General features: G+C 54.5%; 12 non-coding genes across 12 annotated transcripts; all 12 read right to left on the bottom strand.

Moving 5' to 3' along the window:
- Positions 1-50: 50 nt before the first annotated feature.
- Positions 51-142, bottom strand: LOC137758141 (small nucleolar RNA SNORD116). The gene has a single exon (XR_011072810.1). It is a non-coding gene; the product is annotated as a small nucleolar RNA SNORD116 (small nucleolar RNA).
- A 389-nt stretch (positions 143-531) lies between these two features.
- LOC137758093 (small nucleolar RNA SNORD116) lies at positions 532-623 on the bottom strand. The gene has a single exon (XR_011072764.1). It is a non-coding gene; the product is annotated as a small nucleolar RNA SNORD116 (small nucleolar RNA).
- A 2458-nt stretch (positions 624-3081) lies between these two features.
- Positions 3082-3173, bottom strand: LOC137758120 (small nucleolar RNA SNORD116). The gene has a single exon (XR_011072790.1). It is a non-coding gene; the product is annotated as a small nucleolar RNA SNORD116 (small nucleolar RNA).
- Positions 3174-5581: 2408 nt separating this feature from the next.
- LOC137758142 (small nucleolar RNA SNORD116) lies at positions 5582-5673 on the bottom strand. Its single transcript, XR_011072811.1, has one exon. It is a non-coding gene; the product is annotated as a small nucleolar RNA SNORD116 (small nucleolar RNA).
- A 389-nt stretch (positions 5674-6062) lies between these two features.
- On the bottom strand, positions 6063-6154 carry LOC137758095 (small nucleolar RNA SNORD116). Its single transcript, XR_011072766.1, has one exon. It is a non-coding gene; the product is annotated as a small nucleolar RNA SNORD116 (small nucleolar RNA).
- Positions 6155-8612: 2458 nt separating this feature from the next.
- LOC137758121 (small nucleolar RNA SNORD116) lies at positions 8613-8704 on the bottom strand. The gene has a single exon (XR_011072791.1). It is a non-coding gene; the product is annotated as a small nucleolar RNA SNORD116 (small nucleolar RNA).
- A 2408-nt stretch (positions 8705-11112) lies between these two features.
- On the bottom strand, positions 11113-11204 carry LOC137758143 (small nucleolar RNA SNORD116). Its single transcript, XR_011072812.1, has one exon. It is a non-coding gene; the product is annotated as a small nucleolar RNA SNORD116 (small nucleolar RNA).
- A 389-nt stretch (positions 11205-11593) lies between these two features.
- On the bottom strand, positions 11594-11685 carry LOC137758096 (small nucleolar RNA SNORD116). Its single transcript, XR_011072767.1, has one exon. It is a non-coding gene; the product is annotated as a small nucleolar RNA SNORD116 (small nucleolar RNA).
- Positions 11686-14143: 2458 nt separating this feature from the next.
- LOC137758113 (small nucleolar RNA SNORD116) lies at positions 14144-14235 on the bottom strand. The gene has a single exon (XR_011072783.1). It is a non-coding gene; the product is annotated as a small nucleolar RNA SNORD116 (small nucleolar RNA).
- Positions 14236-16643: 2408 nt separating this feature from the next.
- LOC137758144 (small nucleolar RNA SNORD116) lies at positions 16644-16735 on the bottom strand. The gene has a single exon (XR_011072813.1). It is a non-coding gene; the product is annotated as a small nucleolar RNA SNORD116 (small nucleolar RNA).
- Positions 16736-17124: 389 nt separating this feature from the next.
- On the bottom strand, positions 17125-17216 carry LOC137758097 (small nucleolar RNA SNORD116). The gene has a single exon (XR_011072768.1). It is a non-coding gene; the product is annotated as a small nucleolar RNA SNORD116 (small nucleolar RNA).
- A 2458-nt stretch (positions 17217-19674) lies between these two features.
- On the bottom strand, positions 19675-19766 carry LOC137758115 (small nucleolar RNA SNORD116). Its single transcript, XR_011072785.1, has one exon. It is a non-coding gene; the product is annotated as a small nucleolar RNA SNORD116 (small nucleolar RNA).
- Between the last annotated feature and the right edge of the window lie 2393 nt (positions 19767-22159).

Below are 22159 nucleotides of genomic sequence, written 5' to 3' on the forward strand. Positions count from 1 at the left end.
GCAAATGCGACATGGACCTCTCCCTAATTTTCCTTTGGGAGCCACGTGCTGGACCTCAGTTAGGATGAGAAGATGGTAGGTATTGCTCATTCATTTTGTTTAGATTTTGAAGGAATGCATTTATGGGAGTCATCATCGATCCACGCAGCTGCTCAAAGGCTGGACGTGCAAAGTCGCGGATTGTCAGCAAGCTAAAACCTCTCAGCAGTAGGGAGCGGCCAGACTCGAGCCACGGGGCAGAAAGTGCACCCAAGTCTCAGGGCATTGGAGCTCGGGTTCCCCAGGAAGAGCCCGGAATGTGACGGGGTAGTCTCGCCGCACAAGTCCCCGTGGCCAAACATCTAGGTTTCTTCAAAGAAGTTCCGTTTACCCCCACAAGGTTTCTACCACGAACCTTGTCAAGCCAGAGGCGATGCCCTTGGGTCGTACAGAAAGCTATTGGCATTGGAGATATTCCAATGCCCAAACTGGCAGGGCAAACCCTTGCAGCAACTGGGTAACTTGCCCTGGCGCATTGTATTTTCGCCCCCGGGACTGTCAGTGACATGACCGCGGAGAAACCTGAGACCCATTCATTGGTTCAGAGTTCCAAGCAGTGCATTTATGGGAGTCATCATCAATCCACCTGCTCAAAGGCTGCACGTTCAAAGTTGCAGGCTCCACCGCAGGGCAGCCAACGATCTCAATCATGTCAGCAGTCAGGAGCGGCCAGAGCCGACCCACGGGGCTGCCAATGGAGCTAAGGATCATGGCATCGGATCTGGGGTGCCACTGGAGGAGCCAAGAAGGTGAGGGTGTAGTCTCAGGGCACAAGTCCCCGTGGCCAAACATCTAGGTTTCTGCAAAGAATTTCCACTCACCACCACAAGGTTCCTACGAGGATCCTCAAGTACTTCACGCCAAAATCACTCTGAGACTCTTTTGCCTCGACTTGCCTCAACTTGCCGCACTGTCCTCACTTCGCCAGGTTTCATGGACTATACAGAGGGCCCCATGCTGCTGCAGGTGTTTGTTCCCGGGCACTCCACCACCTGCCTCAGTGTGACAGAACACAGGGATGTTTGAGAAAAGTGAACGGGGGCACAGAGGCAAAGGGTGATACCGCCCAGCGAAGTGCGCTGCAATGTGCGCTATATCTCCCCTCAACATTTCATTTGCAGCCCATCATGTCTGTGTGTCCACAGCCAAACGTGAATGCATCATGGCACAGATGCCTTCAGAGTGCACGGGCATCAACACAAAGAGCACGGCCGTCCATCAAACCCCTGGTATGGGCCTTGAACTTCCCCGCCTGAGCCGCCTCCCCACCGACACAGCATAGGGATGTCATCCTGAACCGCTGAGACACCCTCAGGGGAAATGGGATTACTCAGCGTAAGAGCCACTGCCCTCTGGGGAACCAAACCACTCCTGGCGCATACGCTTCCACACAATGGACTCAGCCTCAAGGGGAAATGTGGTCCCTGAGATCTTCCACAAGGGAACGACCCTTGGACAAATGTCACGACCTCCAACAAAAGCAGCTTGTAGGGACCGGTGACAAATCGCACCAGAGGAACTCCTGGACTGAATAATGGAGATTCACCTGTAGCCATACTTCCTGGCCTGCTGCCAAGACTGGCAACCTACCCTTAGCCCACACACAAAGCTAATGGCACGGGAACCATTCCGATGCTCAACGCGGCGGGGAAACCCTTGCAACAATGGTGTAACTTGCAGTGGTGTCTGGCACTTTCACACTCTGGGCCCATCAGTGACGTGACATTGGGGAAACCGTGAGGCCCAGGTACTCTACAAGCAACTTGTTACCCACAGCCATGCAACGAGAGAACCCAGACAACAGCCTAGACACTTGAACCGGTATGATTTGTCTGGCCTGTGGCCAGGCTCGCCGGATACCACAGTCTCGACGCACCAGCGGGTGGCAGGAAAAATGACACCCACACCACACATCCTCTCCTGCCCTTAAAACTGTAGCCTTTCCTTGGCAACCGACTCCCTTGTTTCTGCATGGTTGCGCCCAATGACCTCCTAGTAGAGCTCCAATCCTCAGGGAACGCTATGTGGGCCGGGTATAGAAATGATGCTTGGCTGTCCTCAGGAACACCTTCACATCTTCAACACAGGGGGAACGTGGCCAGACAGGGACAAAACACCCCAAGGCCTCTAAATCGGCCCCCATGAGAAGACACCATACTGTGCCATGAAGGCAACCTTTCGCTGGACAAGGACCCGCCATGAAGCAAATCGACCAAGGAGAGGAAAGAGGCGGGACAGTCCACAAAGGTGCTCCCGTATTCTCTCCCTACACGTGCCTCCAGATGCTCCTGAGGGAATCCCAAATGTGTTCCGGGGACCCCATGGCCACTGTCGATCTATCCACCCACCAATAAACCTGTGGGCTTAGTCAGCCATCTCACGTGTCTCTTTCACTCGCCTTGCCTTACTCTCTCTCCACCGGGATCCCAACGTGTCACGGCAAGATGCCAGAGCCACCCCTCACCAAGGAAGCTTGCCGTGACCAAGCTTGACTAAGGCATTTTCCAGCCCCTTCACACAGCACACACAAGCAGGACACAACCCGAGGAGGAGCCATCAGATTGCCTAAACTCCCAGGAACACTGGCCCATTTGATTTCTCCCCTCATCAGGAGAAACCTAAATTGCATATGGTCTCCCAAGCAGAACATGACAAAGAAGCCTGGCCTAGGCCTGGAATCCTGTTCTGACCCTGAGCCTACAGACTTCTGTTTCTTTGAGGCCACAAGGCAATGACCAGCAGGTGGGGGCAGCCTGTAGAACACAAGCGCAGGTGGCAGAACCAGCAATGGCGCACGCTTCCTCTCCTACCTGCATGCTGAACCGTGACAGGGGACAGCAGTCCTGGCTAGACCAAGGAACAAAGAGACGGCAAGCTGTCCCAAGCCTTCCCACCTGCATTGGCATCCCAGGCTCCTTTCCCAATGGCTCTTCTCCCCATGAGATGACCACAACCCTCAACTTGAACAACGTGGCTGTGGACACCCACAGCCGCAAATGCAATGTGAACCTCTCCCTACTTTCCTTTTGGGAGCCACGTGCTGGACCTCAGTTCCAAAGAGGAGACGGTAGGGATTTTTCACTCATTTTGTTCAGATTTCCAAGGAATGCATTTGTGGGAGTCAATATCGATCCAAACACGGGCTCAAACGTTGGACATGCAAAGTTGCAGATTCCACCATGGGACGGCCAGCGAGCTGAATCATATCAGCGTACAGAAGTGGCCAGAGCCGAGCCATGGGTCAGGAAATGCAGCCAGTTCTCAGGGCATCAAAGCTCGTGTTCCCCGAGAAATTACCAGAAGGTGAGGGTGTAGCCCCGGTGCACACGTTCCCGTCGCCAAACCTTTAGGTTAAGCAAAGAAGTGTCCCTTACCGCAACAAGGGTTAAAGCAGGATCCTCATGGAATGCACGCCAGGACCCATCCGAGACTCCTTCGCCTGGCCTCGCCTTGCCACGCCGTCCTCCTTTCAACGGGTATCAGGGATTATACGGATGGCCCCAGGCTGCTGCTAGCATTCTTTCCCTGGCATTCCACCTGGCTCGGGTGAGAGAACACACGCAGGCTTGAGGAGGGTGCACGGGCACAGCGAGGGACAGGTCGATACCACCCAGTGATGTGTGTTCTATCTCTCCTCAACATTTCATTTGCTGTCCGTCTTGCCTGTGTGTACGCACCCAAACGTGAAAGCATCGTGGCACAGGCGCCTTCAGAGCATGCGGCCATCAGGACAAAGAGCGCCGCCGGCCAACAACACCCTGGTCTCGGGCCCTGAAATTCCTCTCCTGAGCAATCTGCCCCGCATCACAGCAAAACGATGTCTTCCTGATCCCCTGAGACACCCTCAGGACAACTGGGCCCCCTCAGCCTAAGAGCAAGTGCCCTCTTTGGCAACAAACACGCCCTTGGCACTTATGATTCCACACAGTGGACACACCCTCAAGGCGAGAGATCTTCCACAAGGGAAGGGCCCTTGGCCGAATATGACGACCTCCATCAAAAGCGGCTCGTAGGGACCCGTGACAAAGGGCACCTGAGGAACCCCTGGACTGATCAAGGGAGACTCACCAGCAGGCATACTTCCTGGTCTCCTGCCAAGCCAGAGGAACTTCTTAGGACCGCAACCAAAGCTAATGGCAAGGGAGCCATTCCAATGCCCAAAGTGGCGGGGCAAACCCTTGCAGCAACTGGGTATCTTATTGTACCACCTTGCACATTGTCTTTCTTCCCTTCAAGGACTAGACCTTGGAGAAACCATGAGACCCTGGTCCTCCAGAACCAACGTGTCACCCACAGCCGTGCAATGAGGGAACGCCTCCAACATCCTGGACCCTTGAACCGGCATGACTTCTCTGGCTTGAAGCCATGCATGCTGGAGATCACAGGCTCGCAGCACCAGAAGGCGGCAGGACAAAATGACCCCTGCAGCACACATTCACTCCAGCCCTTAAACCTGTAGCATTTCCTTGGCAGCCAACTCGCTTCTTTCTGCATGGTTGGGCCCAAAGACCTCCGGGAAGAGCTCCAAACCTCAGGGAATGCTATGCCGACTGGGCATAGCAATGACGCTGGGCTGTCCGAAGGAACACCTTAACATCCTCAACATAGGGGCAAGGAGGCCACACAGGGACAAAACATCCCAACGGCTCCAAATCGGGCCCAGTGAGAAGACACCATACTGTGCTGTGAAGGCACCATTCAGTGGAACAAGGACCCGCCGTGAAGCACATTGAGAAAGGAGAGGAAAAGGTTGGGATGGTCCATGAATGTGCACCTGTGTTCCTTCCCTACACGGGACTCCAAATGCTCCTGAAGATATCCCAAAAGAGTTCCGGGAACCCTATGTCCACCGAACATCTATCCACCCAACAGTAAGCCTGTGGGCTTAGCCAACACTCTCACGTGTATTTCCCACTCGCCTTGCCTTCCTCTCTCCACCAGGATCCAGACAAATCCACCCCTCACCTAAGTAGCTTGATATCCCCTGGAATTGCCTAAGGCATTTTCCAACCTCTCCACACACAACACACAAGCAGGACACAACCCAAGGAGGAGCCAGCAGCGTCGCCCAAATCTGTGGGACGGTGGCCCATTTGATTTGCCCTGACCATCAGGGCAAATGTAAACTACATCCCACCTCCCAAGCTGAACATGACATAGAAGCCTGGCCTGGCCAGGACTCCTTCTCTGACCCTGAGTGCAGAGACTTCTGCTTCCTTGCGGGAACAAGGCAACGACCTGAGCTCGAGGGTGGCCTGTAGATCTCGAGGGGAAGCCAGAGGAGTACCAGTGGCTCACGCTTCCTTTCATACCTGCATACAGACCGCGGCAGGATATAGCAGTTTTGGCTAGACTCAGGTGCCCAGAGACATCAAGTTGTCCTTAGCCTTCCCATGTAGATGGACATCCCAGGCTCCTTTCCACATGGCTCTTTCTGCACGAGAAGCCCGCCACCCTCAACTTGAACAATGTTGCTGCACACGCCCACAGTAGCAAATGCGACATGGACCTCTCCCTAATTTTCCTTTGGGAGCCACGTGCTGGACCTCAGTTAGGATGAGAAGATGGTAGGTATTGCTCATTCATTTTGTTTAGATTTTGAAGGAATGCATTTATGGGAGTCATCATCGATCCACGCAGCTGCTCAAAGGCTGGACGTGCAAAGTCGCGGATTGTCAGCAAGCTAAAACCTCTCAGCAGTAGGGAGCGGCCAGACTCGAGCCACGGGGCAGAAAGTGCACCCAAGTCTCAGGGCATTGGAGCTCGGGTTCCCCAGGAAGAGCCCGGAATGTGACGGGGTAGTCTCGCCGCACAAGTCCCCGTGGCCAAACATCTAGGTTTCTTCAAAGAAGTTCCGTTTACCCCCACAAGGTTTCTACCACGAACCTTGTCAAGCCAGAGGCGATGCCCTTGGGTCGTACAGAAAGCTATTGGCATTGGAGATATTCCAATGCCCAAACTGGCAGGGCAAACCCTTGCAGCAACTGGGTAACTTGCCCTGGCGCATTGTATTTTCGCCCCCGGGACTGTCAGTGACATGACCGCGGAGAAACCTGAGACCCATTCATTGGTTCAGAGTTCCAAGCAGTGCATTTATGGGAGTCATCATCAATCCACCTGCTCAAAGGCTGCACGTTCAAAGTTGCAGGCTCCACCGCAGGGCAGCCAACGATCTCAATCATGTCAGCAGTCAGGAGCGGCCAGAGCCGACCCACGGGGCTGCCAATGGAGCTAAGGATCATGGCATCGGATCTGGGGTGCCACTGGAGGAGCCAAGAAGGTGAGGGTGTAGTCTCAGGGCACAAGTCCCCGTGGCCAAACATCTAGGTTTCTGCAAAGAATTTCCACTCACCACCACAAGGTTCCTACGAGGATCCTCAAGTACTTCACGCCAAAATCACTCTGAGACTCTTTTGCCTCGACTTGCCTCAACTTGCCGCACTGTCCTCACTTCGCCAGGTTTCATGGACTATACAGAGGGCCCCATGCTGCTGCAGGTGTTTGTTCCCGGGCACTCCACCACCTGCCTCAGTGTGACAGAACACAGGGATGTTTGAGAAAAGTGAACGGGGGCACAGAGGCAAAGGGTGATACCGCCCAGCGAAGTGCGCTGCGATGTGCGCTATATCTCCCCTCAACATTTCATTTGCAGCCCATCATGTCTGTGTGTCCACAGCCAAACGTGAATGCATCATGGCACAGATGCCTTCAGAGTGCACGGGCATCAACACAAAGAGCACGGCCGTCCATCAAACCCCTGGTATGGGCCTTGAACTTCCCCGCCTGAGCCGCCTCCCCACCGACACAGCATAGGGATGTCATCCTGAACCGCTGAGACACCCTCAGGGGAAATGGGATTACTCAGCGTAAGAGCCACTGCCCTCTGGGGAACCAAACCACTCCTGGCGCATACGCTTCCACACAATGGACTCAGCCTCAAGGGGAAATGTGGTCCCTGAGATCTTCCACAAGGGAACGACCCTTGGACAAATGTCACGACCTCCAACAAAAGCAGCTTGTAGGGACCGGTGACAAATCGCACCAGAGGAACTCCTGGACTGAATAATGGAGATTCACCTGTAGCCATACTTCCTGGCCTGCTGCCAAGACTGGCAACCTACCCTTAGCCCACACACAAAGCTAATGGCACGGGAACCATTCCGATGCTCAACGCGGCGGGGAAACCCTTGCAACAATGGTGTAACTTGCAGTGGTGTCTGGCACTTTCACACTCTGGGCCCATCAGTGACGTGACATTGGGGAAACCGTGAGGCCCAGGTACTCTACAAGCAACTTGTTACCCACAGCCATGCAACGAGAGAACCCAGACAACAGCCTAGACACTTGAACCGGTATGATTTGTCTGGCCTGTGGCCAGGCTCGCCGGATACCACAGTCTCGACGCACCAGCGGGTGGCAGGAAAAATGACACCCACACCACACATCCTCTCCTGCCCTTAAAACTGTAGCCTTTCCTTGGCAACCGACTCCCTTGTTTCTGCATGGTTGCGCCCAATGACCTCCTAGTAGAGCTCCAATCCTCAGGGAACGCTATGTGGGCCGGGTATAGAAATGATGCTTGGCTGTCCTCAGGAACACCTTCACATCTTCAACACAGGGGGAACGTGGCCAGACAGGGACAAAACACCCCAAGGCCTCTAAATCGGCCCCCATGAGAAGACACCATACTGTGCCATGAAGGCAACCTTTCGCTGGACAAGGACCCGCCATGAAGCAAATCGACCAAGGAGAGGAAAGAGGCGGGACAGTCCACAAAGGTGCTCCCGTATTCTCTCCCTACACGTGCCTCCAGATGCTCCTGAGGGAATCCCAAATGTGTTCCGGGGACCCCATGGCCACTGTCGATCTATCCACCCACCAATAAACCTGTGGGCTTAGTCAGCCATCTCACGTGTCTCTTTCACTCGCCTTGCCTTACTCTCTCTCCACCGGGATCCCAACGTGTCACGGCAAGATGCCAGAGCCACCCCTCACCAAGGAAGCTTGCCGTGACCAAGCTTGACTAAGGCATTTTCCAGCCCCTTCACACAGCACACACAAGCAGGACACAACCCGAGGAGGAGCCATCAGATTGCCTAAACTCCCAGGAACACTGGCCCATTTGATTTCTCCCCTCATCAGGAGAAACCTAAATTGCATATGGTCTCCCAAGCAGAACATGACAAAGAAGCCTGGCCTAGGCCTGGAATCCTGTTCTGACCCTGAGCCTACAGACTTCTGTTTCTTTGAGGCCACAAGGCAATGACCAGCAGGTGGGGGCAGCCTGTAGAACACAAGCGCAGGTGGCAGAACCAGCAATGGCGCACGCTTCCTCTCCTACCTGCATGCTGAACCGTGACAGGGGACAGCAGTCCTGGCTAGACCAAGGAACAAAGAGACGGCAAGCTGTCCCAAGCCTTCCCACCTGCATTGGCATCCCAGGCTCCTTTCCCAATGGCTCTTCTCCCCATGAGATGACCACAACCCTCAACTTGAACAACGTGGCTGTGGACACCCACAGCCGCAAATGCAATGTGAACCTCTCCCTACTTTCCTTTTGGGAGCCACGTGCTGGACCTCAGTTCCAAAGAGGAGACGGTAGGGATTTTTCACTCATTTTGTTCAGATTTCCAAGGAATGCATTTGTGGGAGTCAATATCGATCCAAACACGGGCTCAAACGTTGGACATGCAAAGTTGCAGATTCCACCATGGGACGGCCAGCGAGCTGAATCATATCAGCGTACAGAAGTGGCCAGAGCCGAGCCATGGGTCAGGAAATGCAGCCAGTTCTCAGGGCATCAAAGCTCGTGTTCCCCGAGAAATTACCAGAAGGTGAGGGTGTAGCCCCGGTGCACACGTTCCCGTCGCCAAACCTTTAGGTTAAGCAAAGAAGTGTCCCTTACCGCAACAAGGGTTAAAGCAGGATCCTCATGGAATGCACGCCAGGACCCATCCGAGACTCCTTCGCCTGGCCTCGCCTTGCCACGCCGTCCTCCTTTCAACGGGTATCAGGGATTATACGGATGGCCCCAGGCTGCTGCTAGCATTCTTTCCCTGGCATTCCACCTGGCTCGGGTGAGAGAACACACGCAGGCTTGAGGAGGGTGCACGGGCACAGCGAGGGACAGGTCGATACCACCCAGTGATGTGTGTTCTATCTCTCCTCAACATTTCATTTGCTGTCCGTCTTGCCTGTGTGTACGCACCCAAACGTGAAAGCATCGTGGCACAGGCGCCTTCAGAGCATGCGGCCATCAGGACAAAGAGCGCCGCCGGCCAACAACACCCTGGTCTCGGGCCCTGAAATTCCTCTCCTGAGCAATCTGCCCCGCATCACAGCAAAACGATGTCTTCCTGATCCCCTGAGACACCCTCAGGACAACTGGGCCCCCTCAGCCTAAGAGCAAGTGCCCTCTTTGGCAACAAACACGCCCTTGGCACTTATGATTCCACACAGTGGACACACCCTCAAGGCGAGAGATCTTCCACAAGGGAAGGGCCCTTGGCCGAATATGACGACCTCCATCAAAAGCGGCTCGTAGGGACCCGTGACAAAGGGCACCTGAGGAACCCCTGGACTGATCAAGGGAGACTCACCAGCAGGCATACTTCCTGGTCTCCTGCCAAGCCAGAGGAACTTCTTAGGACCGCAACCAAAGCTAATGGCAAGGGAGCCATTCCAATGCCCAAAGTGGCGGGGCAAACCCTTGCAGCAACTGGGTATCTTATTGTACCACCTTGCACATTGTCTTTCTTCCCTTCAAGGACTAGACCTTGGAGAAACCATGAGACCCTGGTCCTCCAGAACCAACGTGTCACCCACAGCCGTGCAATGAGGGAACGCCTCCAACATCCTGGACCCTTGAACCGGCATGACTTCTCTGGCTTGAAGCCATGCATGCTGGAGATCACAGGCTCGCAGCACCAGAAGGCGGCAGGACAAAATGACCCCTGCAGCACACATTCACTCCAGCCCTTAAACCTGTAGCATTTCCTTGGCAGCCAACTCGCTTCTTTCTGCATGGTTGGGCCCAAAGACCTCCGGGAAGAGCTCCAAACCTCAGGGAATGCTATGCCGACTGGGCATAGCAATGACGCTGGGCTGTCCGAAGGAACACCTTAACATCCTCAACATAGGGGCAAGGAGGCCACACAGGGACAAAACATCCCAACGGCTCCAAATCGGGCCCAGTGAGAAGACACCATACTGTGCTGTGAAGGCACCATTCAGTGGAACAAGGACCCGCCGTGAAGCACATTGAGAAAGGAGAGGAAAAGGTTGGGATGGTCCATGAATGTGCACCTGTGTTCCTTCCCTACACGGGACTCCAAATGCTCCTGAAGATATCCCAAAAGAGTTCCGGGAACCCTATGTCCACCGAACATCTATCCACCCAACAGTAAGCCTGTGGGCTTAGCCAACACTCTCACGTGTATTTCCCACTCGCCTTGCCTTCCTCTCTCCACCAGGATCCAGACGAATCCACCCCTCACCTAAGTAGCTTGATATCCCCTGGAATTGCCTAAGGCATTTTCCAACCTCTCCACACACAACACACAAGCAGGACACAACCCAAGGAGGAGCCAACAGCGTCGCCCAAATCTGTGGGACGGTGGCCCATTTGATTTCCCCTGACCATCAGGGCAAATGTAAACTACATCCCACCTCCCAAGCTGAACATGACATAGAAGCCTGGCCTGGCCAGGACTCCTTCTCTGACCCTGAGTGCAGAGACTTCTGCTTCCTTGCGGGAACAAGGCAACGACCTGAGCTCGAGGGTGGCCTGTAGATCTCGAGGGGAAGCCAGAGGAGTACCAGTGGCTCACGCTTCCTTTCATACCTGCATACAGACCGCGGCAGGATATAGCAGTTTTGGCTAGACTCAGGTGCCCAGAGACATCAAGTTGTCCTTAGCCTTCCCATGTAGATGGACATCCCAGGCTCCTTTCCACATGGCTCTTTCTGCACGAGAAGCCCGCCACCCTCAACTTGAACAATGTTGCTGCACACGCCCACAGTAGCAAATGCGACATGGACCTCTCCCTAATTTTCCTTTGGGAGCCACGTGCTGGACCTCAGTTAGGATGAGAAGATGGTAGGTATTGCTCATTCATTTTGTTTAGATTTTGAAGGAATGCATTTATGGGAGTCATCATCGATCCACGCAGCTGCTCAAAGGCTGGACGTGCAAAGTCGCGGATTGTCAGCAAGCTAAAACCTCTCAGCAGTAGGGAGCGGCCAGACTCGAGCCACGGGGCAGAAAGTGCACCCAAGTCTCAGGGCATTGGAGCTCGGGTTCCCCAGGAAGAGCCCGGAATGTGACGGGGTAGTCTCGCCGCACAAGTCCCCGTGGCCAAACATCTAGGTTTCTTCAAAGAAGTTCCGTTTACCCCCACAAGGTTTCTACCACGAACCTTGTCAAGCCAGAGGCGATGCCCTTGGGTCGTACAGAAAGCTATTGGCATTGGAGATATTCCAATGCCCAAACTGGCAGGGCAAACCCTTGCAGCAACTGGGTAACTTGCCCTGGCGCATTGTATTTTCGCCCCCGGGACTGTCAGTGACATGACCGCGGAGAAACCTGAGACCCATTCATTGGTTCAGAGTTCCAAGCAGTGCATTTATGGGAGTCATCATCAATCCACCTGCTCAAAGGCTGCACGTTCAAAGTTGCAGGCTCCACCGCAGGGCAGCCAACGATCTCAATCATGTCAGCAGTCAGGAGCGGCCAGAGCCGACCCACGGGGCTGCCAATGGAGCTAAGGATCATGGCATCGGATCTGGGGTGCCACTGGAGGAGCCAAGAAGGTGAGGGTGTAGTCTCAGGGCACAAGTCCCCGTGGCCAAACATCTAGGTTTCTGCAAAGAATTTCCACTCACCACCACAAGGTTCCTACGAGGATCCTCAAGTACTTCACGCCAAAATCACTCTGAGACTCTTTTGCCTCGACTTGCCTCAACTTGCCGCACTGTCCTCACTTCGCCAGGTTTCATGGACTATACAGAGGGCCCCATGCTGCTGCAGGTGTTTGTTCCCGGGCACTCCACCACCTGCCTCAGTGTGACAGAACACAGGGATGTTTGAGAAAAGTGAACGGGGGCACAGAGGCAAAGGGTGATACCGCCCAGCGAAGTGCGCTGCGATGTGCGCTATATCTCCCCTCAACATTTCATTTGCAGCCCATCATGTCTGTGTGTCCACAGCCAAACGTGAATGCATCATGGCACAGATGCCTTCAGAGTGCACGGGCATCAACACAAAGAGCACGGCCGTCCATCAAACCCCTGGTATGGGCCTTGAACTTCCCCGCCTGAGCCGCCTCCCCACCGACACAGCATAGGGATGTCATCCTGAACCGCTGAGACACCCTCAGGGGAAATGGGATTACTCAGCGTAAGAGCCACTGCCCTCTGGGGAACCAAACCACTCCTGGCGCATACGCTTCCACACAATGGACTCAGCCTCAAGGGGAAATGTGGTCCCTGAGATCTTCCACAAGGGAACGACCCTTGGACAAATGTCACGACCTCCAACAAAAGCAGCTTGTAGGGACCGGTGACAAATTGCACCAGAGGAACTCCTGGACTGAATAATGGAGATTCACCTGTAGCCATACTTCCTGGCCTGCTGCCAAGACTGGCAACCTACCCTTAGCCCACACACAAAGCTAATGGCACGGGAACCATTCCGATGCTCAACGCGGCGGGGAAACCCTTGCAACAATGGTGTAACTTGCAGTGGTGTCTGGCACTTTCACACTCTGGGCCCATCAGTGACGTGACATTGGGGAAACCGTGAGGCCCAGGTACTCTACAAGCAACTTGTTACCCACAGCCATGCAACGAGAGAACCCAGACAACAGCCTAGACACTTGAACCGGTATGATTTGTCTGGCCTGTGGCCAGGCTCGCCGGATACCACAGTCTCGACGCACCAGCGGGTGGCAGGAAAAATGACACCCACACCACACATCCTCTCCTGCCCTTAAAACTGTAGCCTTTCCTTGGCAACCGACTCCCTTGTTTCTGCATGGTTGCGCCCAATGACCTCCTAGTAGAGCTCCAATCCTCAGGGAACGCTATGTGGGCCGGGTATAGAAATGATGCTTGGCTGTCCTCAGGAACACCTTCACATCTTCAACACAGGGGGAACGTGGCCAGACAGGGACAAAACACCCCAAGGCCTCTAAATCGGCCCCCATGAGAAGACACCATACTGTGCCATGAAGGCAACCTTTCGCTGGACAAGGACCCGCCATGAAGCAAATCGACCAAGGAGAGGAAAGAGGCGGGACAGTCCACAAAGGTGCTCCCGTATTCTCTCCCTACACGTGCCTCCAGATGCTCCTGAGGGAATCCCAAATGTGTTCCGGGGACCCCATGGCCACTGTCGATCTATCCACCCACCAATAAACCTGTGGGCTTAGTCAGCCATCTCACGTGTCTCTTTCACTCGCCTTGCCTTACTCTCTCTCCACCGGGATCCCAACGTGTCACGGCAAGATGCCAGAGCCACCCCTCACCAAGGAAGCTTGCCGTGACCAAGCTTGACTAAGGCATTTTCCAGCCCCTTCACACAGCACACACAAGCAGGACACAACCCGAGGAGGAGCCATCAGATTGCCTAAACTCCCAGGAACACTGGCCCATTTGATTTCTCCCCTCATCAGGAGAAACCTAAATTGCATATGGTCTCCCAAGCAGAACATGACAAAGAAGCCTGGCCTAGGCCTGGAATCCTGTTCTGACCCTGAGCCTACAGACTTCTGTTTCTTTGAGGCCACAAGGCAATGACCAGCAGGTGGGGGCAGCCTGTAGAACACAAGCGCAGGTGGCAGAACCAGCAATGGCGCACGCTTCCTCTCCTACCTGCATGCTGAACCGTGACAGGGGACAGCAGTCCTGGCTAGACCAAGGAACAAAGAGACGGCAAGCTGTCCCAAGCCTTCCCACCTGCATTGGCATCCCAGGCTCCTTTCCCAATGGCTCTTCTCCCCATGAGATGACCACAACCCTCAACTTGAACAACGTGGCTGTGGACACCCACAGCCGCAAATGCAATGTGAACCTCTCCCTACTTTCCTTTTGGGAGCCACGTGCTGGACCTCAGTTCCAAAGAGGAGACGGTAGGGATTTTTCACTCATTTTGTTCAGATTTCCAAGGAATGCATTTGTGGGAGTCATCATCGATCCAAACACGGGCTCAAACGTTGGACATGCAAAGTTGCAGATTCCACCATGGGACGGCCAGCGAGCTGAATCATATCAGCGTACAGAAGTGGCCAGAGCCGAGCCATGGGTCAGGAAATGCAGCCAGTTCTCAGGGCATCAAAGCTCGTGTTCCCCGAGAAATTACCAGAAGGTGAGGGTGTAGCCCCGGTGCACACGTTCCCGTCGCCAAACCTTTAGGTTAAGCAAAGAAGTGTCCCTTACCGCAACAAGGGTTAAAGCAGGATCCTCATGGAATGCACGCCAGGACCCATCCGAGACTCCTTCGCCTGGCCTCGCCTTGCCACGCCGTCCTCCTTTCAACGGGTATCAGGGATTATACGGATGGCCCCAGGCTGCTGCTAGCATTCTTTCCCTGGCATTCCACCTGGCTCGGGTGAGAGAACACACGCAGGCTTGAGGAGGGTGCACGGGCACAGCGAGGGACAGGTCGATACCACCCAGTGATGTGTGTTCTATCTCTCCTCAACATTTCATTTGCTGTCCGTCTTGCCTGTGTGTACGCACCCAAACGTGAAAGCATCGTGGCACAGGCGCCTTCAGAGCATGCGGCCATCAGGACAAAGAGCGCCGCCGGCCAACAACACCCTGGTCTCGGTCCCTGAAATTCCTCTCCTGAGCAATCTGCCCCGCATCACAGCAAAACGATGTCTTCCTGATCCCCTGAGACACCCTCAGGACAACTGGGCCCCCTCAGCCTAAGAGCAAGTGCCCTCTTTGGCAACAAACACGCCCTTGGCACTTATGATTCCACACAGTGGACACACCCTCAAGGCGAGAGATCTTCCACAAGGGAAGGGCCCTTGGCCGAATATGACGACCTCCATCAAAAGCGGCTCGTAGGGACCCGTGACAAAGGGCACCTGAGGAACCCCTGGACTGATCAAGGGAGACTCACCAGCAGGCATACTTCCTGGTCTCCTGCCAAGCCAGAGGAACTTCTTAGGACCGCAACCAAAGCTAATGGCAAGGGAGCCATTCCAATGCCCAAAGTGGCGGGGCAAACCCTTGTAGCAACTGGGTATCTTATTGTACCACCTTGCACATTGTCTTTCTTCCCTTCAAGGACTAGACCTTGGAGAAACCATGAGACCCTGGTCCTCCAGAACCAACGTGTCACCCACAGCCGTGCAATGAGGGAACGCCTCCAACATCCTGGACCCTTGAACCGGCATGACTTCTCTGGCTTGAAGCCATGCATGCTGGAGATCACAGGCTCGCAGCACCAGAAGGCGGCAGGACAAAATGACCCCTGCAGCACACATTCACTCCAGCCCTTAAACCTGTAGCATTTCCTTGGCAGCCAACTCGCTTCTTTCTGCATGGTTGGGCCCAAAGACCTCCGGGAAGAGCTCCAAACCTCAGGGAATGCTATGCCGACTGGGCATAGCAATGACGCTGGGCTGTCCGAAGGAACACCTTAACATCCTCAACATAGGGGCAAGGAGGCCACACAGGGACAAAACATCCCAACGGCTCCAAATCGGGCCCAGTGAGAAGACACCATACTGTGCTGTGAAGGCACCATTCAGTGGAACAAGGACCCGCCGTGAAGCACATTGAGAAAGGAGAGGAAAAGGTTGGGATGGTCCATGAATGTGCACCTGTGTTCCTTCCCTACACGGGACTCCAAATGCTCCTGAAGATATCCCAAAAGAGTTCCGGGAACCCTATGTCCACCGAACATCTATCCACCCAACAGTAAGCCTGTGGGCTTAGCCAACACTCTCACGTGTATTTCCCACTCGCCTTGCCTTCCTCTCTCCACCAGGATCCAGACGAATCCACCCCTCACCTAAGTAGCTTGATATCCCCTGGAATTGCCTAAGGCATTTTCCAACCTCTCCACACACAACACACAAGCAGGACACAACCCAAGGAGGAGCCAACAGCGTCGCCCAAATCTGTGGGACGGTGGCCCATTTGATTTCCCCTGACCATCAGGGCAAATGTAAACTACATCCCACCTCCCAAGCTGAACATGACATAGAAGCCTGGCCTGGCCAGGACTCCTTCTCTGACCCTGAGTGCAGAGACTTCTGCTTCCTTGCGGGAACAAGGCAACGACCTGAGCTCGAGGGTGGCCTGTAGATCTCGAGGGGAAGCCAGAGGAGTACCAGTGGCTCACGCTTCCTTTCATACCTGCATACAGACCGCGGCAGGATATAGCAGTTTTGGCTAGACTCAGGTGCCCAGAGACATCAAGTTGTCCTTAGCCTTCCCATGTAGATGGACATCCCAGGCTCCTTTCCACATGGCTCTTTCTGCACGAGAAGCCCGCCACCCTCAACTTGAACAATGTTGCTGCACACGCCCACAGTAGCAAATGCGACATGGACCTCTCCCTAATTTTCCTTTGGGAGCCACGTGCTGGACCTCAGTTAGGATGAGAAGATGGTAGGTATTGCTCATTCATTTTGTTTAGATTTTGAAGGAATGCATTTATGGGAGTCATCATCGATCCACGCAGCTGCTCAAAGGCTGGACGTGCAAAGTCGCGGATTGTCAGCAAGCTAAAACCTCTCAGCAGTAGGGAGCGGCCAGACTCGAGCCACGGGGCAGAAAGTGCACCCAAGTCTCAGGGCATTGGAGCTCGGGTTCCCCAGGAAGAGCCCGGAATGTGACGGTGTAGTCTCGCCGCACAAGTCCCCGTGGCCAAACATCTAGGTTTCTTCAAAGAAGTTCCGTTTACCCCCACAAGGTTTCTACCAGGAACCTTGTCAAGCCAGAGGCGATGCCCTTGGGTCGTACAGAAAGCTATTGGCATTGGAGATATTCCAATGCCCAAACTGGCAGGGCAAACCCTTGCAGCAACTGGGTAACTTGCCCTGGCGCATTGTATTTTCGCCCCCGGGACTGTCAGTGACATGACCGCGGAGAAACCTGAGACCCATTCATTGGTTCAGAGTTCCAAGCAGTGCATTTATGGGAGTCATCATCAATCCACCTGCTCAAAGGCTGCACGTTCAAAGTTGCAGGCTCCACCGCAGGGCAGCCAACGATCTCAATCATGTCAGCAGTCAGGAGCGGCCAGAGCCGACCCACGGGGCTGCCAATGGAGCTAAGGATCATGGCATCGGATCTGGGGTGCCACTGGAGGAGCCAAGAAGGTGAGGGTGTAGTCTCAGGGCACAAGTCCCCGTGGCCAAACATCTAGGTTTCTGCAAAGAATTTCCACTCACCACCACAAGGTTCCTACGAGGATCCTCAAGTACTTCACGCCAAAATCACTCTGAGACTCTTTTGCCTCGACTTGCCTCAACTTGCCGCACTGTCCTCACTTCGCCAGGTTTCATGGACTATACAGAGGGCCCCATGCTGCTGCAGGTGTTTGTTCCCGGGCACTCCACCACCTGCCTCAGTGTGACAGAACACAGGGATGTTTGAGAAAAGTGAACGGGGGCACAGAGGCAAAGGGTGATACCGCCCAGCGAAGTGCGCTGCGATGTGCGCTATATCTCCCCTCAACATTTCATTTGCAGCCCATCATGTCTGTGTGTCCACAGCCAAACGTGAATGCATCATGGCACAGATGCCTTCAGAGTGCACGGGCATCAACACAAAGAGCACGGCCGTCCATCAAACCCCTGGTATGGGCCTTGAACTTCCCCGCCTGAGCCGCCTCCCCACCGACACAGCATAGGGATGTCATCCTGAACCGCTGAGACACCCTCAGGGGAAATGGGATTACTCAGCGTAAGAGCCACTGCCCTCTGGGGAACCAAACCACTCCTGGCGCATACGCTTCCACACAATGGACTCAGCCTCAAGGGGAAATGTGGTCCCTGAGATCTTCCACAAGGGAACGACCCTTGGACAAATGTCACGACCTCCAACAAAAGCAGCTTGTAGGGACCGGTGACAAATCGCACCAGAGGAACTCCTGGACTGAATAATGGAGATTCACCTGTAGCCATACTTCCTGGCCTGCTGCCAAGACTGGCAACCTACCCTTAGCCCACACACAAAGCTAATGGCACGGGAACCATTCCGATGCTCAACGCGGCGGGGAAACCCTTGCAACAATGGTGTAACTTGCAGTGGTGTCTGGCACTTTCACACTCTGGGCCCATCAGTGACGTGACATTGGGGAAACCGTGAGGCCCAGGTACTCTACAAGCAACTTGTTACCCACAGCCATGCAACGAGAGAACCCAGACAACAGCCTAGACACTTGAACCGGTATGATTTGTCTGGCCTGTGGCCAGGCTCGCCGGATACCACAGTCTCGACGCACCAGCGGGTGGCAGGAAAAATGACACCCACACCACACATCCTCTCCTGCCCTTAAAACTGTAGCCTTTCCTTGGCAACCGACTCCCTTGTTTCTGCATGGTTGCGCCCAATGACCTCCTAGTAGAGCTCCAATCCTCAGGGAACGCTATGTGGGCCGGGTATAGAAATGATGCTTGGCTGTCCTCAGGAACACCTTCACATCTTCAACACAGGGGGAACGTGGCCAGACAGGGACAAAACACCCCAAGGCCTCTAAATCGGCCCCCATGAGAAGACACCATACTGTGCCATGAAGGCAACCTTTCGCTGGACAAGGACCCGCCATGAAGCAAATCGACCAAGGAGAGGAAAGAGGCGGGACAGTCCACAAAGGTGCTCCCGTATTCTCTCCCTACACGTGCCTCCAGATGCTCCTGAGGGAATCCCAAATGTGTTCCGGGGACCCCATGGCCACTGTCGATCTATCCACCCACCAATAAACCTGTGGGCTTAGTCAGCCATCTCACGTGTCTCTTTCACTCGCCTTGCCTTACTCTCTCTCCACCGGGATCCCAACGTGTCACGGCAAGATGCCAGAGCCACCCCTCACCAAGGAAGCTTGCCGTGACCAAGCTTGACTAAGGCATTTTCCAGCCCCTTCACACAGCACACACAAGCAGGACACAACCCGAGGAGGAGCCATCAGATTGCCTAAACTCCCAGGAACACTGGCCCATTTGATTTCTCCCCTCATCAGGAGAAACCTAAATTGCATATGGTCTCCCAAGCAGAACATGACAAAGAAGCCTGGCCTAGGCCTGGAATCCTGTTCTGACCCTGAGCCTACAGACTTCTGTTTCTTTGAGGCCACAAGGCAATGACCAGCAGGTGGGGGCAGCCTGTAGAACACAAGCGCAGGTGGCAGAACCAGCAATGGCGCACGCTTCCTCTCCTACCTGCATGCTGAACCGTGACAGGGGACAGCAGTCCTGGCTAGACCAAGGAACAAAGAGACGGCAAGCTGTCCCAAGCCTTCCCACCTGCATTGGCATCCCAGGCTCCTTTCCCAATGGCTCTTCTCCCCATGAGATGACCACAACCCTCAACTTGAACAACGTGGCTGTGGACACCCACAGCCGCAAATGCAATGTGAACCTCTCCCTACTTTCCTTTTGGGAGCCACGTGCTGGACCTCAGTTCCAAAGAGGAGACGGTAGGGATTTTTCACTCATTTTGTTCAGATTTCCAAGGAATGCATTTGTGGGAGTCATCATCGATCCAAACACGGGCTCAAACGTTGGACATGCAAAGTTGCAGATTCCACCATGGGACGGCCAGCGAGCTGAATCATATCAGCGTACAGAAGTGGCCAGAGCCGAGCCATGGGTCAGGAAATGCAGCCAGTTCTCAGGGCATCAAAGCTCGTGTTCCCCGAGAAATTACCAGAAGGTGAGGGTGTAGCCCCGGTGCACACGTTCCCGTCGCCAAACCTTTAGGTTAAGCAAAGAAGTGTCCCTTACCGCAACAAGGGTTAAAGCAGGATCCTCATGGAATGCACGCCAGGACCCATCCGAGACTCCTTCGCCTGGCCTCGCCTTGCCACGCCGTCCTCCTTTCAACGGGTATCAGGGATTATACGGATGGCCCCAGGCTGCTGCTAGCATTCTTTCCCTGGCATTCCACCTGGCTCGGGTGAGAGAACACACGCAGGCTTGAGGAGGGTGCACGGGCACAGCGAGGGACAGGTCGATACCACCCAGTGATGTGTGTTCTATCTCTCCTCAACATTTCATTTGCTGTCCGTCTTGCCTGTGTGTACGCACCCAAACGTGAAAGCATCGTGGCACAGGCGCCTTCAGAGCATGCGGCCATCAGGACAAAGAGCGCCGCCGGCCAACAACACCCTGGTCTCGGGCCCTGAAATTCCTCTCCTGAGCAATCTGCCCCGCATCACAGCAAAACGATGTCTTCCTGATCCCCTGAGACACCCTCAGGACAACTGGGCCCCCTCAGCCTAAGAGCAAGTGCCCTCTTTGGCAACAAACACGCCCTTGGCACTTATGATTCCACACAGTGGACACACCCTCAAGGCGAGAGATCTTCCACAAGGGAAGGGCCCTTGGCCGAATATGACGACCTCCATCAAAAGCGGCTCGTAGGGACCCGTGACAAAGGGCACCTGAGGAACCCCTGGACTGATCAAGGGAGACTCACCAGCAGGCATACTTCCTGGTCTCCTGCCAAGCCAGAGGAACTTCTTAGGACCGCAACCAAAGCTAATGGCAAGGGAGCCATTCCAATGCCCAAAGTGGCGGGGCAAACCCTTGCAGCAACTGGGTATCTTATTGTACCACCTTGCACATTGTCTTTCTTCCCTTCAAGGACTAGACCTTGGAGAAACCATGAGACCCTGGTCCTCCAGAACCAACGTGTCACCCACAGCCGTGCAATGAGGGAACGCCTCCAACATCCTGGACCCTTGAACCGGCATGACTTCTCTGGCTTGAAGCCATGCATGCTGGAGATCACAGGCTCGCAGCACCAGAAGGCGGCAGGACAAAATGACCCCTGCAGCACACATTCACTCCAGCCCTTAAACCTGTAGCATTTCCTTGGCAGCCAACTCGCTTCTTTCTGCATGGTTGGGCCCAAAGACCTCCGGGAAGAGCTCCAAACCTCAGGGAATGCTATGCCGACTGGGCATAGCAATGACGCTGGGCTGTCCGAAGGAACACCTTAACATCCTCAACATAGGGGCAAGGAGGCCACACAGGGACAAAACATCCCAACGGCTCCAAATCGGGCCCAGTGAGAAGACACCATACTGTGCTGTGAAGGCACCATTCAGTGGAACAAGGACCCGCCGTGAAGCACATTGAGAAAGGAGAGGAAAAGGTTGGGATGGTCCATGAATGTGCACCTGTGTTCCTTCCCTACACGGGACTCCAAATGCTCCTGAAGATATCCCAAAAGAGTTCCGGGAACCCTATGTCCACCGAACATCTATCCACCCAACAGTAAGCCTGTGGGCTTAGCCAACACTCTCACGTGTATTTCCCACTCGCCTTGCCTTCCTCTCTCCACCAGGATCCAGACGAATCCACCCCTCACCTAAGTAGCTTGATATCCCCTGGAATTGCCTAAGGCATTTTCCAACCTCTCCACACACAACACACAAGCAGGACACAACCCAAGGAGGAGCCAACAGCGTCGCCCAAATCTGTGGGACGGTGGCCCATTTGATTTCCCCTGACCATCAGGGCAAATGTAAACTACATCCCACCTCCCAAGCTGAACATGACATAGAAGCCTGGCCTGGCCAGGACTCCTTCTCTGACCCTGAGTGCAGAGACTTCTGCTTCCTTGCGGGAACAAGGCAACGACCTGAGCTCGAGGGTGGCCTGTAGATCTCGAGGGGAAGCCAGAGGAGTACCAGTGGCTCACGCTTCCTTTCATACCTGCATACAGACCGCGGCAGGATATAGCAGTTTTGGCTAGACTCAGGTGCCCAGAGACATCAAGTTGTCCTTAGCCTTCCCATGTAGATGGACATCCCAGGCTCCTTTCCACATGGCTCTTTCTGCACGAGAAGCCCGCCACCCTCAACTTGAACAATGTTGCTGCACACGCCCACAGTAGCAAATGCGACATGGACCTCTCCCTAATTTTCCTT

This window comes from Eschrichtius robustus, unplaced genomic scaffold (assembly GCF_028021215.1).
Source record: "Eschrichtius robustus isolate mEscRob2 unplaced genomic scaffold, mEscRob2.pri scaffold_661, whole genome shotgun sequence".
Taxonomy (NCBI): Eukaryota; Metazoa; Chordata; class Mammalia; order Artiodactyla; family Eschrichtiidae; genus Eschrichtius; species Eschrichtius robustus.